Source organism: Chaetura pelagica, unplaced genomic scaffold (assembly GCF_000747805.2).
Source record: "Chaetura pelagica isolate M959 unplaced genomic scaffold, ChaPel_1.0 scaffold50, whole genome shotgun sequence".
NCBI lineage: Eukaryota > Metazoa > Chordata > Aves > Apodiformes > Apodidae > Chaetura > Chaetura pelagica.
In genome coordinates, this window is record NW_009952366.1 from 4,164,978 (window position 1) to 4,179,783 (window position 14,806).

Sequence of the window (14,806 nt, forward strand, 5' to 3'; positions counted from 1 at the left end):
AGGGAAGGAAGGAGGGAAGGAAGGAGGGAAGGAAGGAGGGAAGGAAGGAGGGAAGGAAGGAGGGAAGGAAGGAGGGAAGGAAGGAGGGAAGGAAGGAGGGAAGGAAGGAGGGAAGGAAGGAGGGAAGGAAGGAAGGAAGGAAGGAAGGAAGGAAGGAAGGAAGGAAGGAAGGAAGGAAGGAAACCAACATCTGGAAACCTTCCAATTCAGTCTTTTGTTGAAAACAAGGCTGCAGACTACATTATTTAAGGCCCTGCTAAACCAGGTCTTGAGCATTTTCACGACTTCTCATGGCAACCTACTCCAATGTTTGATTTTTCCCCTGGTGAAGATTATTTTCTTAACACCAGGTGGAATTTACTCTGAAACAACAGTCTCCCATTGCACCCTTTCCTGTAACCATGCATGTGTCTTCTCTGTAAATACCTTTTAGATTTTGGAAGACTGTGACTCCGTCCCCCTAATCCCTCTCTTCTCTAGTCTGAGAAATCCCTGTTTAATTTTTCTTCCTATGACTATTTCTCCAGATCCTTAATCCTGTTGTAGTAGACCATCTACTTTTGTGTGTGTGTGTTTTTTAGTTTGGTTGGGTTTTTTTATTTGTTTTTTTGTTTGTTTGTTTTTTTGTTTGTCTCTCTTGAACTGGAGGTGCCAAATGTAGATATACAGTATTGCAGGTGACACCTAGGAAATGGTGAGTAGAGTGAAGTAATTCTTTGACCCTAAAGACAATGGTGTTGAAAGTACAAGATTTTCTTTTCATCCCAAGGTTAATTCAGGCTGACAACATTAATTGTGAAATACTAATCCTTCCAGGGAATGCAGTGATATTTAGAGTGAAATACCATAGAAAATGTCAATATAATATCTTGGCAAAATGTAAGGCAGCTTTATAGCTTTTTAAATAATACAATGGAGAAACGATTGCTTCTCCTCCCAACCAGTAGAATCTTGCTAGAAGGAAAACATGTCATCAACTACAGAAATTAAATTTATCCACTTAACCTTCCTGGGTCTTCCTCAAAAATCAGTGGGAAGAAATGGGCTCCTCTAGACTTAGGAAAAATAAGGAGAAAAAAAAAAAAAGAAATGTGGATATGCTGTTAATCTCTCTACAGGAGACTTGAAACACACATGTGCAATGTTTATGATGGAAAGAGCATCACTCTTTCAGTAGGGTTTCTTAATGTCAACAAGCCTAGAAGGTTGGTCTGTTCCTGTTGCTGAAAGCTCTTGAATGGCTTATTTGGCAGAGTTGTGGCCCCCTTGGCTCCACGAGTGTCTTGCAATTTAGCAGCAGTGTAAATTAAATAGGGAGAAGAGTCACCATAAACTTGGGCACCTATGGCAAGGCCACAAGCCAGGGTGACTTGCGCAATCATTCAGTTCCAAAAGAGAACAAATGCATCAGGAAATGGGAAATATGGGGTCCAAGAAATGTTTCAGGCTTATTTATTCTTAATTGTTATTATAACACAAGTAAAGGATCACTGGTCTCTTAATTTAACTAATGTATTTATTAATCTGTTTTGACAGAAATGCTTATAGTTCAGACATTGCTCAGCATTTACTGCCCTTCTCCTTTATTGTCTCTCTCAAGTATGTTCTTATTCCTTGAAGGAGAATGAGAGCTCTCTTCTAGGAAAAGGGAAGTAGTGAGTCACAGAGCCACTGAAATGTTACCTGAGGTCGGCTTGGCAGCAAGCACAGCAGGTAAGCTAATAAAGCCAAAATTTCTTATGGATTCTTTTAATTGTGAGCATATAATGAATGTCATCCTATACCATCTCCAGTTCTGCACAGAGGAAATATAAGGTTGGACTATTTTTCTTAGTATGCCTCTGTCAGAACATGCTCACTGTGTACCTCTAAAACACCTTAACTGAATGCTAATTTCAAAGCCTGCAACATACAGCAAAGCTCATCTTGATTCTTCGGAGAGTTGGTGATTACAGGGGGCAAAAAAGGTGCTGATCCATTAGATCAACATAGAGGTGGAACATTACAGAGTATGTGGTATTTTATTATTTAGATTTCATTAGGAAGGGTATTAGGTCTTTAATTCTGTCCAGAATAATGGCAGCATGTTGGTACAATTTCTGTGACACTGCTAACATTGTTTAGACAGAAGTCTTGAGTTTTAAATAAACTGAAGAGTCTTTCAGATTCTCCTAGAAGTAGATTAAATAAGAATGTCTTGAAAGAGCAGGCTGCAACATCCCAGCGCTTTGCATCAGCGTGTTTCCATGGTCACAATCAGGTAGTGAGGAATACTTTTGTAAGTGCATCTCAATATTCTTTGTGGACACTTCCCTTCTGATATCGAATGGTTTTCCTAAATGCTATTTGTGTTTCGTTCCAAATTGCTTTCCATCACACAAGTCAGGTTACAGACAGGGAAAAACATGAATGCATCTTGCTCGAGAGTTAACAAGACATATATTTGGACAAAACTTGGCAACCTTGGAGAAAGCAGTGACTGTCTTTGGCAAGGGCTTTGGCTGAAACTTGATGAAAACAAAAATCTAGTGATTTCAAATGAGCGAGGCATGACCGTTTCAGATTCTTATCACTCTAAGAAAAATAATTTCTGTGGCCAAGGCAAGTCCCAGGGTGAAGAAAAAGGATTTCAGAGAACTAGGCCAAATGGTTGTGGGATCAGGAGCATAGGTGGTCTTTTCCTCAGTTCCTTCAATGGCAGAAAAAGCTAAAAGGACTAGGAAAACACAACTGATTAATGTATGACTTAGAGGCTGGTGCTGTCAGATCAACTTTGGGTTTTTCAATCACGGAAAAGTTTACAGGGCACCAGATATGCTAGCAAACCATGGCATAGAGCTATCAACAAGGGGGAAAAGGATTCTTGGCCAGGAGTTAGTGGGGCTCATTGAGAGAGCTTTAAACTAGACTTGATGGGGGTAGGGGACAAAACTCCTGGATGGTTTGGTTTCCAGGACACTGGGCCTGCTGGCATTGGATGGGAAGAGCCTGTCCTGCAGGGGACAAAGGGTCCTAGGGCAGTGCTTTAAACTAGGTTCTAAGTGGGAGGGGGTTGTAGCTGGGTTTGAACTAGTGGGGCATTGTTCTACAATTAATGAAGACCAGAAGGCCTCCCGCCTCCCAAGGATGACACCAGCGTGTTCAGCTCGCTCCCTGAAATGCCTCTACACCAATGCAGGCAGCATTCAGTAACTGGGTAACACCTGACTGGGCTCAGGCGTGGCTGTGGGAAACAGGTTTTCAAGACATACTGGCCAGGAGGTTTGAATGCAGATGTGGTAAGGACACAGAGTAGCCTGGATGAGACTGGCAGCACAGAGATTAAGAATGGGCTTGTGGTAATGGGAAGGGCTGTGAGGCTGGGCTACTCTTTTCTGTGCTTCCACTAAATACAATGGGATATGGGATAGCCCTAAGACTTATTAGATTCCATTAGTGTTCTCAAAATTATCTTGATACACCAAGAATGCTTAAAAAAAAGCAAGTGTACAATTTCTTGTTTCTCAGACGTTATTTTTTCCCCGAAATATTTTTTATTTTCTATAAATATTCTAATTTTGGGGGGAGGGGGGGGGACTAATTTGGGGGGGGGGGGTGGAAATGTTAAAGGAGAGGTAAGACATTTGTTGTTGTTGAACTAAACACATTAGGAGAGAAACATAAACTTTCTGTTTCAGGTGAGCAGAGAGCAAGGGAAAAAACAGGGAATTTTACCTGAAGTGGTAAAGCACACTGAACCCAAAGTCTATTGGGAACACTCTAGGTGGACAAATTTCTTTTCGCTCTCCTGCATACAAACCCTATGATAATGATTGTTAACTTTTTTACAGTTAACTTTAAATTACTAACACACTATAACTCTCTAATAAACTAAGAAAATAACATATGTTCTCCATCACCTGCTAAACAGATGGCAGAGAGTGTAAATTCATTTATTTGACTTTCTTTTTTTTATTGCTTTGGGCATCTTAAATTTAAATAATCAGATTCAAAGAACTAGCTTCAATCTAAAACAGGAATGCTTTGGAGAAAGGAAGGATCCTTTTTCAAAGGAAAAAAAGGCTTTGGTAAACAGTAAGCAATTAGCCACAACATGCTACCAGGGATTGCTTAATTGAGGCTGCCATACTAAATTAACCAGATACATAACCTTGGGGGGACTAGTAAAGCAGCATTACTTACAGATGTTGTCAATTATTTGGTATGAAACCATGTGCATTTTTCTTTGATTTTTGTATTTGTTTTTCCGCTCCAAGGAAAATTAAAATTTAAAACAAACTAACCTGGTCCTTCTTTCTCCTAAATGGTAAGACTTGAATGATTGCATTTTAGGTGCCAAAAATCTGTCATGGCTTCTCAGAAAACCTCTCCATGGACAGACCCAAAAGGCACAAGTAACTTTCTGTTCTCATTTGACCTTTATGCCCGTCCTATCAAGTTAATCTGCCCAAGTTTCACGATTTAAAGAGCAATTATGACTTCTTAGCTTTACATATCCCATAGATCTTTTGCTGTGGAAAGCATCTGGAGAACTGTTAACCAGTTCATAAAGTGTCAGAGAAAATGTCCTCACTGCCTTATTCAGATCAAGTGATTCAAGTATAGAGAAATTCTCTTCCCACACAAGGTCAAATATTTTATGATTCCTAGTTTGAACTGCTCTTTGACTGCCTTGCAGACTTGTTTCTGAGTTTCCTTGGTTTGATTTTTTGCATTTTTGATATGTAGCTACCATTTTCAGGAAATTATCATCTTACGGGTTCCCAAATATTGTGTGAACTAAATTTGTGGGCCAACAACAAATTTTCTGTCCCTGAGGACAGTTTGTAATTTGACAGTGCATGTCTGCACTAAGGGAAGAGTAAGTGCACAAAAGCAGACAGAGTAAACAAAGAAAAGGATCTTGCTTGAATAAGTCATAAGTGAGATGAATTAAAATCTCATTATTTCTTTTGAGACAAAAACCCTCTAGTCTTTAAACTCATTAACATTGTTTAAGCTGGTACCCATAAAGGCTCCTGGCAGCCTTATTTGAAATACCAAAGTCCCTGGGGCACAAAACTCTCTGTGCACCATCATAATTTGTGTAATTAAAGGCTAGGCACCTGAAATCCAGATATGCCAACACTGACATTTTCTTTTTAGCAAGCATCATTCCCAGCATAGTCCTTGAACACAGGACTAGAGAGTCACTGTCTGAGAACACTGTGTGTAGCACAGTCTGAGGCATATGGGGCCAGCATGCAAGAGAAACCTTCTGAGACATGACTCTTGTAACTCTGTGATGTGAACATCCTGCAGGTGAATTCTAGATTCTTAGTCCATTCTCATCCCAGTTCTGTGCATTGTCTAATGGATAGTAAACATAAAACAGCCAGGCTAAGCAGAGTGTAAAACTTTATATGAAAATAAGTGAAAACTTGCACTAGGATTGCTCAAATCAAGAAAAGACCATATCAATCAGGTACCATAAACAAGATACAGACTGCTTAACTACAAGCACTTTAAAGGAGCTCCAAATTAGGAAGTTATTTGCTATTGGCTTCTCTTTTAGTCAGTGGTGAAAGACTAGCACTTCTAGCATAGAGCAGGAATTCACCCAGAGCACAGATCGGCGTAAACACAGGACAGGCATGAGAAGGGTCTGCAGTGGGGCACAACCTTGGCCCTATAGAGTCTATATTCTGAGTGGTGTGTACTCATCCAGTATGACTCAGAGTATGAGACTGTCACAAGCTGTTAAATTTATTATTTAAAAACATTAATTAAGTCAGATAGTTAGGAAGTATCTGTAAGAATGTAATACGTAAGGAAAAAAGCATGCTTTAATTATCTATTTAATACCTTGCTTCCTATAACTCAAGATATACATGGGTCCTTACTCTAGAATGAAAGTGTGTATAGTATGCATTTTTAATTTAGCTTTGCTCTAGAATTATATGTCTATTATACAGGTAAAGAAGAGTAAACAGTGACGATCAGTGATTTTTAATGTTAAAAATAATTATGGGTATACATACTGTCATACAACCAGAATGTAAGTATGAACAGATCAGATGACTTCACGCAGAGTTTTAAAGGTAGGGTGTCCCTTTGTTTAGCAGTATCTCAACACTAACTATGTCTTGTCAGCCCAGGTTTTCAGGCAAATTACCACACAATCCCCTAGCTTCTGTGGTTTAAGTTTATCCCTCATGTTATTTCAGTGTTGCTTTGTGGACTTGAGTTTCCTTTGAGGATTTTATAGAAGTAAAAGCATTAAATGCATTAAAATGTTATTATTTCCAGGCTGTGGGTTTTTTCCTGCAGTCTGGAAGCAAATCCCACAAAACAGGAAGCCATTAACTGGCAGGAACATATTTAACTGTGGAGATATTGTATGGGATACTTATAAGACATTTACGGATGGAGATAAGGAGTTTGGAAGCTGGTTTGGGTTGCAGAAATACTGACAGCAGCAATATTCTTTTCATTAACATCACAAGACCTTTTAAAAAAGAGAGAGGAAAAAAAACACACTTTATGGACAATTGTGAAGATTTTCAGAGCTTAATGTTATAGGGAAACCCACAAGTTAAAAAAAAAGAAAAAAAAAAAAGTGCCTCATACAAGTTTTAAAAGTGGACAAGTTTAATTGCTTTTCCAGTTCTGAAGATTCATAGCTAAGGCATGGCCTGCCCCTGGCTCCCCTGACCTTCACTTCTAGGAAAAATGGGCAAATTGCTGTCTGTGAATGAAGCAGTGGAGATGAAACACAAGAAGCCATTGATGAGACCTGGGAGATTTGAGACTTTAAGGTGACTGGAATTTAACCTGAATGTGAGCTATTTGTTGCAGTGCAACAGTGTCCAAGACTCTTACTAATCTGTCCTGCTCAAAACATTGACATCTGCATCCACTGCACTACTTTAACCTTCTGAGTAACCGGAAGGTTTAGTCCCTCATTTAGCTCTTTCTACTGAGCTATAACAGAGCTTCAAGATTGCTATTCACAAGCATTATCATATCATGGAAGACGACAGTTGAAGCAGTAACTATGATCTACAGGTTTGAATTTGTGATCCATTCCATCACAAGGGGTTCCTAAGTCAAGCCAGAGAAAAACAGAAATGCAAAGCCACACCCTATTTCAAAGAGGAAGCAAATGGCAAGTTCACAGCAAAAGATAATTTAAAAAAATATGTCTGAAGTCCAAGAAAATCCAGAGAGAAAAAAGGCAGCCTAAAGCCAAGCCAAAGAAAAGACTATGTAGATCAGTGAAAAGAAATTTTAAGTATTTATAGACAGCCCGATGATCACAAGGCAGTGAAGTCCTCCTGGCAGGTTGAGATAGTTTGCATTTACCTTTGTTAAATTCCCATCAATGTACTGTCAGGCCTCAGAATATTATTAAGCACTTCTAAAGTTAGGAGAGCAAACAGATTATAAAATACGCAAAGAAATAACAGTCTCATGACCCCTGAAAATTTCATCCTTGTGACCTGAACTTCGGGGCATCCAGTGTGCTCATATTTTGAAGGATGTTTGTGCTGCTTGTTTGCACCAGATTTCTGTTGTGTTCAATGTTATGTTCTAAGTGTTCTCTAATAGCTTGGAAGAGCCAGAAAAGATGTTCTAGTCTTGTGTATACTTGTTGCTCATCTTGGCAATGTGAAAGAGAACGCAGTCTTCCTCCTGTCATTCTTGGTTTGCTACTGCTAGAGACAGGATTTAGGCAAAAAGTGCTGAGGCACATGATGACATTCACTTCCTACACTACTCATAAGGATATTATGTTCAGGATTTAACCTGTAAACCTATGCAGAGTCAGAAGGTAGTTTTTTCCAGGTCAGGCAGGAAACTTGCTCTTCTTTGTAGCATTTCTGCCTTATAAATAACCTAATAGAATTATTTAATGTATTTGCAGTTATTGCAAAAATGCTGGTTCTTCTTACCGGCAGCAACAAGACACAGTGAATGAAGAGGACGCACCTTTCCTAATTGTGTATACATTTCTAAATGCCTGAAGCTGAAGCACCAATCTTTCAGGCACCAAATGCTTTTTCCTGTCTCTGCTCCTTCTCCTCTTCTACCCTTTAACAGTGGCTCTAAGTTCCCAGTTGTTTGCAAAAGGGATTTAAAATAATGTGGCACAAATCTGTGGCAAATCCATTCTTGTAACACCTCCTCTTCCCATTTTAAGTCTGACAAAATCCATTTTAGGTATTGTCAATAGACTTGTTTAGTAGTTTCAGAAACAAATTTAGCAATTTCTCTCTTCCAGTGAAACAAGCTCCAGGTTTGCATACCCAAGCTGTGTGTAATCCATCCCCTACAAAGCCAATAAAGACAAAAAATAACATTTCTGTAGTGACTGCTCCCAAGAAGGAGGGAGGAGCTGAGAGTAAGTAGCTGCTGCTCCCATTGACTCCCATTTTTGGCACAGCAGAAGCACACAACAGGAAGTGTCCTCAATAGGGTGTAAAAGAAACAAGTTTTGAAACTCAGCATTCCTGTCCTGCCAAACAATCACAGAGGCTGCTGGCAAAATATGTGCCTCCTCCCATTTCACTGATGGTCCACAGAGAGACAGGCAATCTTCTCCAAGAGCTCGAGAGCTCTGTATTTTTCTACAGCACAGGGCAGAATTCACTTCCCACAATCCCCCAGAACAAGGCGTTACAGTGTGTGGGACAGCAGGGTAACAGAAAATAGGAAGGACACTGGAGCCATGAGGCCCCTTCTGGTTCTGTGCTCCTCAAAGGAAAAAATGACAGCGTCTAGAGACAGCTGCCCACATTAATTTCTGTAGCATTTGTTGGCACAACTCCAGCAAAGAAAGGCAAAACCTTATAATTGCCCTCCTTTCAATAAAAGTAAGGTTGTCCCTGCTACAAATATATATTTATATGCCAAGATAGGGCATGGAGACAGACACAGGGTCCCAGTTAAATATCCGGCAGGTAGGTAATCCATCTCGGATTTGGTTGACAATGTTCACCAAGGAACATATCACCACCAAAGAACCCAGCTATTAAAATGTGCAGTGTTCCACCTTTTTGCAAGTTCCACAATTACTTCATAATCCCAAGAATTCAGGGCAATTTTCAGGTTTTGTTAAGTCAACTAACTAAAGTATCACATTAGCTAGCACATTAGTTAGCTCATTTTAGATCTGGTCTTGCATAACACTACTACAAAGCATACCCTGATAGGACACATCAGAGACAAGAACTAAAAGCACATGGCTATATGTCCAGAACTCAAAGAAAACTTGCTTATAGGCTGGCAACCACGCACATTTTCAGTCACACCCATGCTGAATGGCTGCCAAATCCTGTTGTCTGGCAGTGGCTTAGCAATTCAGGTTTTGTAGGGTTTTACAGGCACTGTTAAAAAGTATGAATGAGTCCACAAAAGCAGGGCTCAGTATTCCTTATTCTTAATTTATTTTCATTACTGTCTGAAACGTGACTTTTTAAAATAGTGTACCTAGATATTCTGGTTGTAAGAGGCTACACCCAGAGATACTGTTCCTGGAGAGCATATTACAGTTGCCAATGTTAGTGCTTATATGAATTCTCACCTGTCAAAATTTTAAAGCATGAATCTGAGCACCCGAATGGCCTGTGTCAGCATTCAAGAGCAACTCTAAACCTTATTAATCTTCACCATCATTTCACCTTCATTTGACCTGCTATACTTGGGAAGAACATGTAGACATGCCATACCTGCGTGCGTTTTGTCAGAGACCCCCTAGGCGGTTCCGGTGAAACCAGTGAGTGCCTATGATACAGCATGGCACAGTGTAGGCTGATGTAGCTACATTCATATGATGAGATAGCCTGGGAATCCAAGCTGCCTTGCTTGGACATGCAACCTGCTGTCCTCCACATTCTGCTTCTGTAGCTCACACAGTCAGGTCAGGCATCTATTGGACACTACCACCTAGACATGTAAAAAATTTTATGCAGTGATATTTACATTACTCTACATGTAATATAAGAGTGGTGGCATCAAATCATCATCTATTTAAAAAAAAAAACCTTCAAATAATTTTAAAAAACAGTTATGTAATATCTTGGCTTGAACGTTGTTTAGGAAAAGCCAAAGATACAGCCCTGTGTTAGCATGCATGTTACTGGAGATGGACCACTGCTGATCTGAAGGAACATTGCTCAGAAAAGGAAGGCTAGGGAGAAAAAATGAACTGTGGTGTTTTGAAATGAAATAAGATTTCTGATCTGATTGGACAGTTACGTATTTCAGTTTGATTAACAGCTATCTCTCCTTAAGGACAGCATTAGTTGTGTCAGTGTTGTGTCTGTAGTCACTAGCTAAGATTGAAGGGTAAGAAGTTCATTTTTTTTATGTGAGTGATTCAGATTTACCCCTGTGCTTACAGAACAACTGATTGCACGGTTAGGTTAGGCTCTGTCCAGTTTGACGTCCTTTGTTTCTGTTCCTGTTGTTCCAGAGAAAGCATCACAGATGTGGGCAAGCTTTTCTATGCTGTAGGATGAGAACTTTCTTCAAAAAGAAGAACTTGGTTATGAGACAGATTTGAATTGGTGTGGGGATATTAGTCACTCTGCTGTCTGGAACACTTCTGTTAACTGAGATTTTGTAAATATTGCTGTAGAGGGGATGGAGAATTTCTTGGTATCTCCCAAGGGGTGACATAGCAGGATAATAATGATGTTTGAGATAATCTTCATGCAAACACCAAGAATGGGCCCTTTCCTCTTACTCATCTGCATATTGCTCAACTTACCCCCATTCTATTCATTCCTCTACAAGTCCACCCTTATCACCTCTTCCCAACAGTCTGGTCTGTGTTGATCTATTCTTATGCCTACATGTCAAATTTTGCTTCTGTATTTCTCTTTCCAGTCCCTTCAGATTTTTCCTTCCAGTAGGATGGGCTGTCTGATTGCTTAAACCCACTGGGCTGGAGCATTGGGAAGGGCTAAGTAAAAGGAGTACCAGGGCCAAGACTGAACATCAGAGGGAGAAGAAAGAGCTACCCCCAAGCCACCAAGGTCCCCTTCTCAAGGAAGGTCTATGGTGACGTGCAGTGAGGGTTGTTAAAGCTGTTTTTTCAGTCATTTCAGAAAAATCAATGCTTTTAATAGCCATTTCAGCAGAAACAGATTGAAAAGCAGAGCCTAGCTGTCCATTTCCTCCATGTCAATGCAGGTCCTCACAACTTCTTTGGCATCCAATTCCCTCTTTTTCCTTAAGCATGCAGTTACATTAATCAGTTTAGTACAGTATTACATGCTTTAATGTTCTATTTAGTGTGCTTGAGCTAGTTAAGCAATTGGAAGCCCCCAACTGTGTAATACAAGGTACTACCCAGGGAACATTGTACAGCATCACATAGACATACTGTTATGCCAAACCCCTGAGTTTCCCTCATGTTGGCTTGCTCTTACCTACTATTTGTTCCCTACTATTTGTCCCATCCTTAAGAAGATATTTATACCGTATAAAGTGCTATCACATCAGAGCACCATCTTTCTTCTGAAAAGAGGGGATGTAACAGGAGGTTTCTTTTTTGCAGGCAGCCATTTTTTGTTCTTCTATTAATGCTCTTCATATTGTTTCTCTGGCCTAAGGAAGCTCACAAATGCTGAAGAAAAAAGCCATGTCTGTCTATTTTGCTTCAGGCTCTTTCACCTGCTGCTGCATCCTGATTTTATTTGATTTCAGAAATTCTTCTCTCTCTCTGCCACCATTGTTGCTACATGTAGTCCTTTTCTCGCTTTTACTGTTGATTGACAAGCTTGCCAGAAAAGGTTATCATCAGGAGAAAAGAGTATCAGGCATTGCCACTCCAGTCCCATTCATGCAGTGCTTAGGTTACAAGCATAAGGAAGGAGTTTTTATCCTCTTGCATTCACTGCAGGAATTGCTTTTTTGCTCTTTTTGCCAGCTTTGATCCCTAAGACCTTAACATGCTTTGAACAAAACCTGTTGGTTAGGTACTATCCAATTACAGAAGCATGGGTAAGAATGCTGCAGAGCTTATGTTCAGTTCCTGTGAGCTCCTCATAGATCTGTTTCTTCTAGATCACCACCAATTCTGTTAACTGGATTGCAGTTTCTTGTTGTGGTCACTTGTGTTTGGCTTTGCTTAAATCAAAACCATTTTTCACTCAGGAATTAATTATCTCAGCTGCGCACCCTAAACAGCACTTCTGGTTTGCCAAGGTACTTGATTGCTGTACTTGGTTATGATCTCAGTATAACTCAGCTGTTCATTATAGCCAAGTGAGATGATTCAATTTTCTTGCCGATATACTGAATTCTTGTTATAGCAGGAAACAAACATTTTCTTGGTAAGCTAAACTCATTTTTTACGGTGATGAATGACTCACTGAGAAATCACTCTTGACAGTGGCTGCAGCCATTTTTAAACATTATTTTTCTCAGGAAGGAAGACTGTGTCTAGTTGTTTTATTTTATGGTACAGGCTAGCACATCTATGAGTATTATTAACATTTTACATCCTCTAGAAGAGAACTGTGGCATCCAAACTAATATCACAGGATCTCGTTTTATTTCCCATGATAGCTAGCAGGATATTTTGATCTCTTACTAGGTAGATAAAGCACATTTCTTCCAAGGTGAATTTACCTCTTCACAAAAAAGTAATAGCCACAGTTCATTAAATAAGTCTTCATTACCTTGTACATACAACAGGCCATTTCCCTCTAAGGGGATGTAGATAAATCCTTACTGCTAACAATAGTGGGGTGAATGACAAAAGTTGTCTGAAACTGAAAATTCTCTACAGTGTCTGCAATATCAGTATTTTTCTTCACAAGCTAGAAATTTGGAGGAGTGTTTAGATTTACATCTTTTGTATAGTTGTGGTTTTACACACAACATTTTATGTGCCAAGGCTTGGCTCTCAGATGAGTAGTCTATGTAAAGCTAATGGCAGAGATGCTGATGGATCTTAATTTGTCCTACTACTCTCCGTACACTTTCTCTTATGCATGTACCAGTGAGTGCTAGTCCTGCACAAAGGAAACAAAACAAAACAAAAACCAAGCACAAAACAAAACAAAGCAAAACAAAAAGACTGCAGCCCTAAAAAGGTTATGCTTCAGAGATCCTTTTCATGAAAAAAAATGCATCACTGTATAATCCACACTGGGAGTATTTCCATACCTCTTTGTAGGATCAGGGCTGTAAAATCTGGCCATGATATTTCAGGATGTCCATTTGAAATTACCCAGTTTTGGATTGTCCCTCTCTAGGGACTGCTCTTGTCCCTGCTCTTGAAACATGCTGAGGGGAGCACAATTGGACATTACTTCAAATGGCTGGGTAGAAATAAGTCAGAGGTGAAAATCTGAGACTTGCCAGTTGCCACAGTGCAGATAACACAAGTATATCACAAGTGAAACTTGCCATGCCTCCAAATTAAAAGAATGCCAAACACTTTCTATTTTATTAGGCGGTTTTCAAGCACTTCACCAAATATGAGTCACTGAAGAAAGTGGTAAGAGGAGAGTGGTCATGAGATCAGTACAGAGAGAATGGGAAATCTGGATTATTTGAGAACAGAACAGGAGAAAAAGAGTGGAGTTTTAGGCTGGATGAGAAGGAGGAAGTTAAAAAAAGAATTTAGAAGTAAGAAGATGGAGTTATATGTGTCATAGAGAGAGAAAAGGTGAGCAGGGCTGGAATATAGACTGGAAACCAGAATGCAGGAAGGGCTTTGCCAACAGACTTGTCCTCTGCTCCAAAGCCTAAAAAAGCACCTTTTCCCTGTTGTCAACAGAAACATAATTTTAAAGCACATGTTTCAACCTTCCCAAAGGTGATTTGCAGAGAAAACTACCTATTTCATACTCTGTCTGGTACTGTTTATTCTATTAGCTCCAGAGGCTCCATAGACATCTCCCACTGGAACTAATTTGTCTGCCTTCCTGGTGTAGAAGCCAGAATAATACTAGATGATGGAATTTCACCTTGTCATTTCTCAAAAACTAGCAAATAAAAAAGCTATTGTCATGGTGTGGGCCTAACACAACAACAAAGAACCAGCCTGCTCACTTAGCTCCCTTCGCCCCCCCAACACACACACACACACACGCGCGCGCGCACACACACCTACATGCGCACTCTGGGATGGGGAGGATAAAGGCCAACATGAAGCTTAAAGGTCAAGACAAAGGGCAAGGAGGGTTCTTCACCCATTAAGGTCAAGGCAAAACACACTCAACTTGGGGAAAAATAATTTCACATAACACTAATCAAACACACACAGGACACAGATAACACAAAGAGCAATGCTTACATACCTCACACCCACCCCTCTCTTCTTCCTGGGCCCAAATCACTTTGTTCCAGGTTTCTCTCCCTCCTTCCCCCCAGTGGCACAGGGGGACAGGGGATGGGGTTTAGAGTCAATTCACAGGCTGCTGGTTCTTGCTGCTTCTTCTTCCTCAGGAAAAAGGATTCCTTACAGTCCTCCCCTGCTTCCCCACCGGGTCCCTCCCATGGGAGAGAATCCCACGAACCTCTCCTTCATGACTCCTTCCCACGAGGTCCGGAGCGAGCTGCTCCAGTGTGGGCTTCTCACAGTCACGGTTCTTGCTGCTTCTTCTTCCTCAGGAAAAAGGATTCCTTACAGTCCTCCCCTGCTTCCCCACCGGGTCCCTCCCATGGGAGAGAATCCCACGAACCTCTCCTTCATGACTCCTTCCCACGAGGTCCGGAGCGAGCTGCTCCAGTGTGGGCTTCTCACAGTCACAGGCTGCCAGGGTCTTCCAAAGCTGTGTAATCAGAGTCAACTCATGAGTGCGGG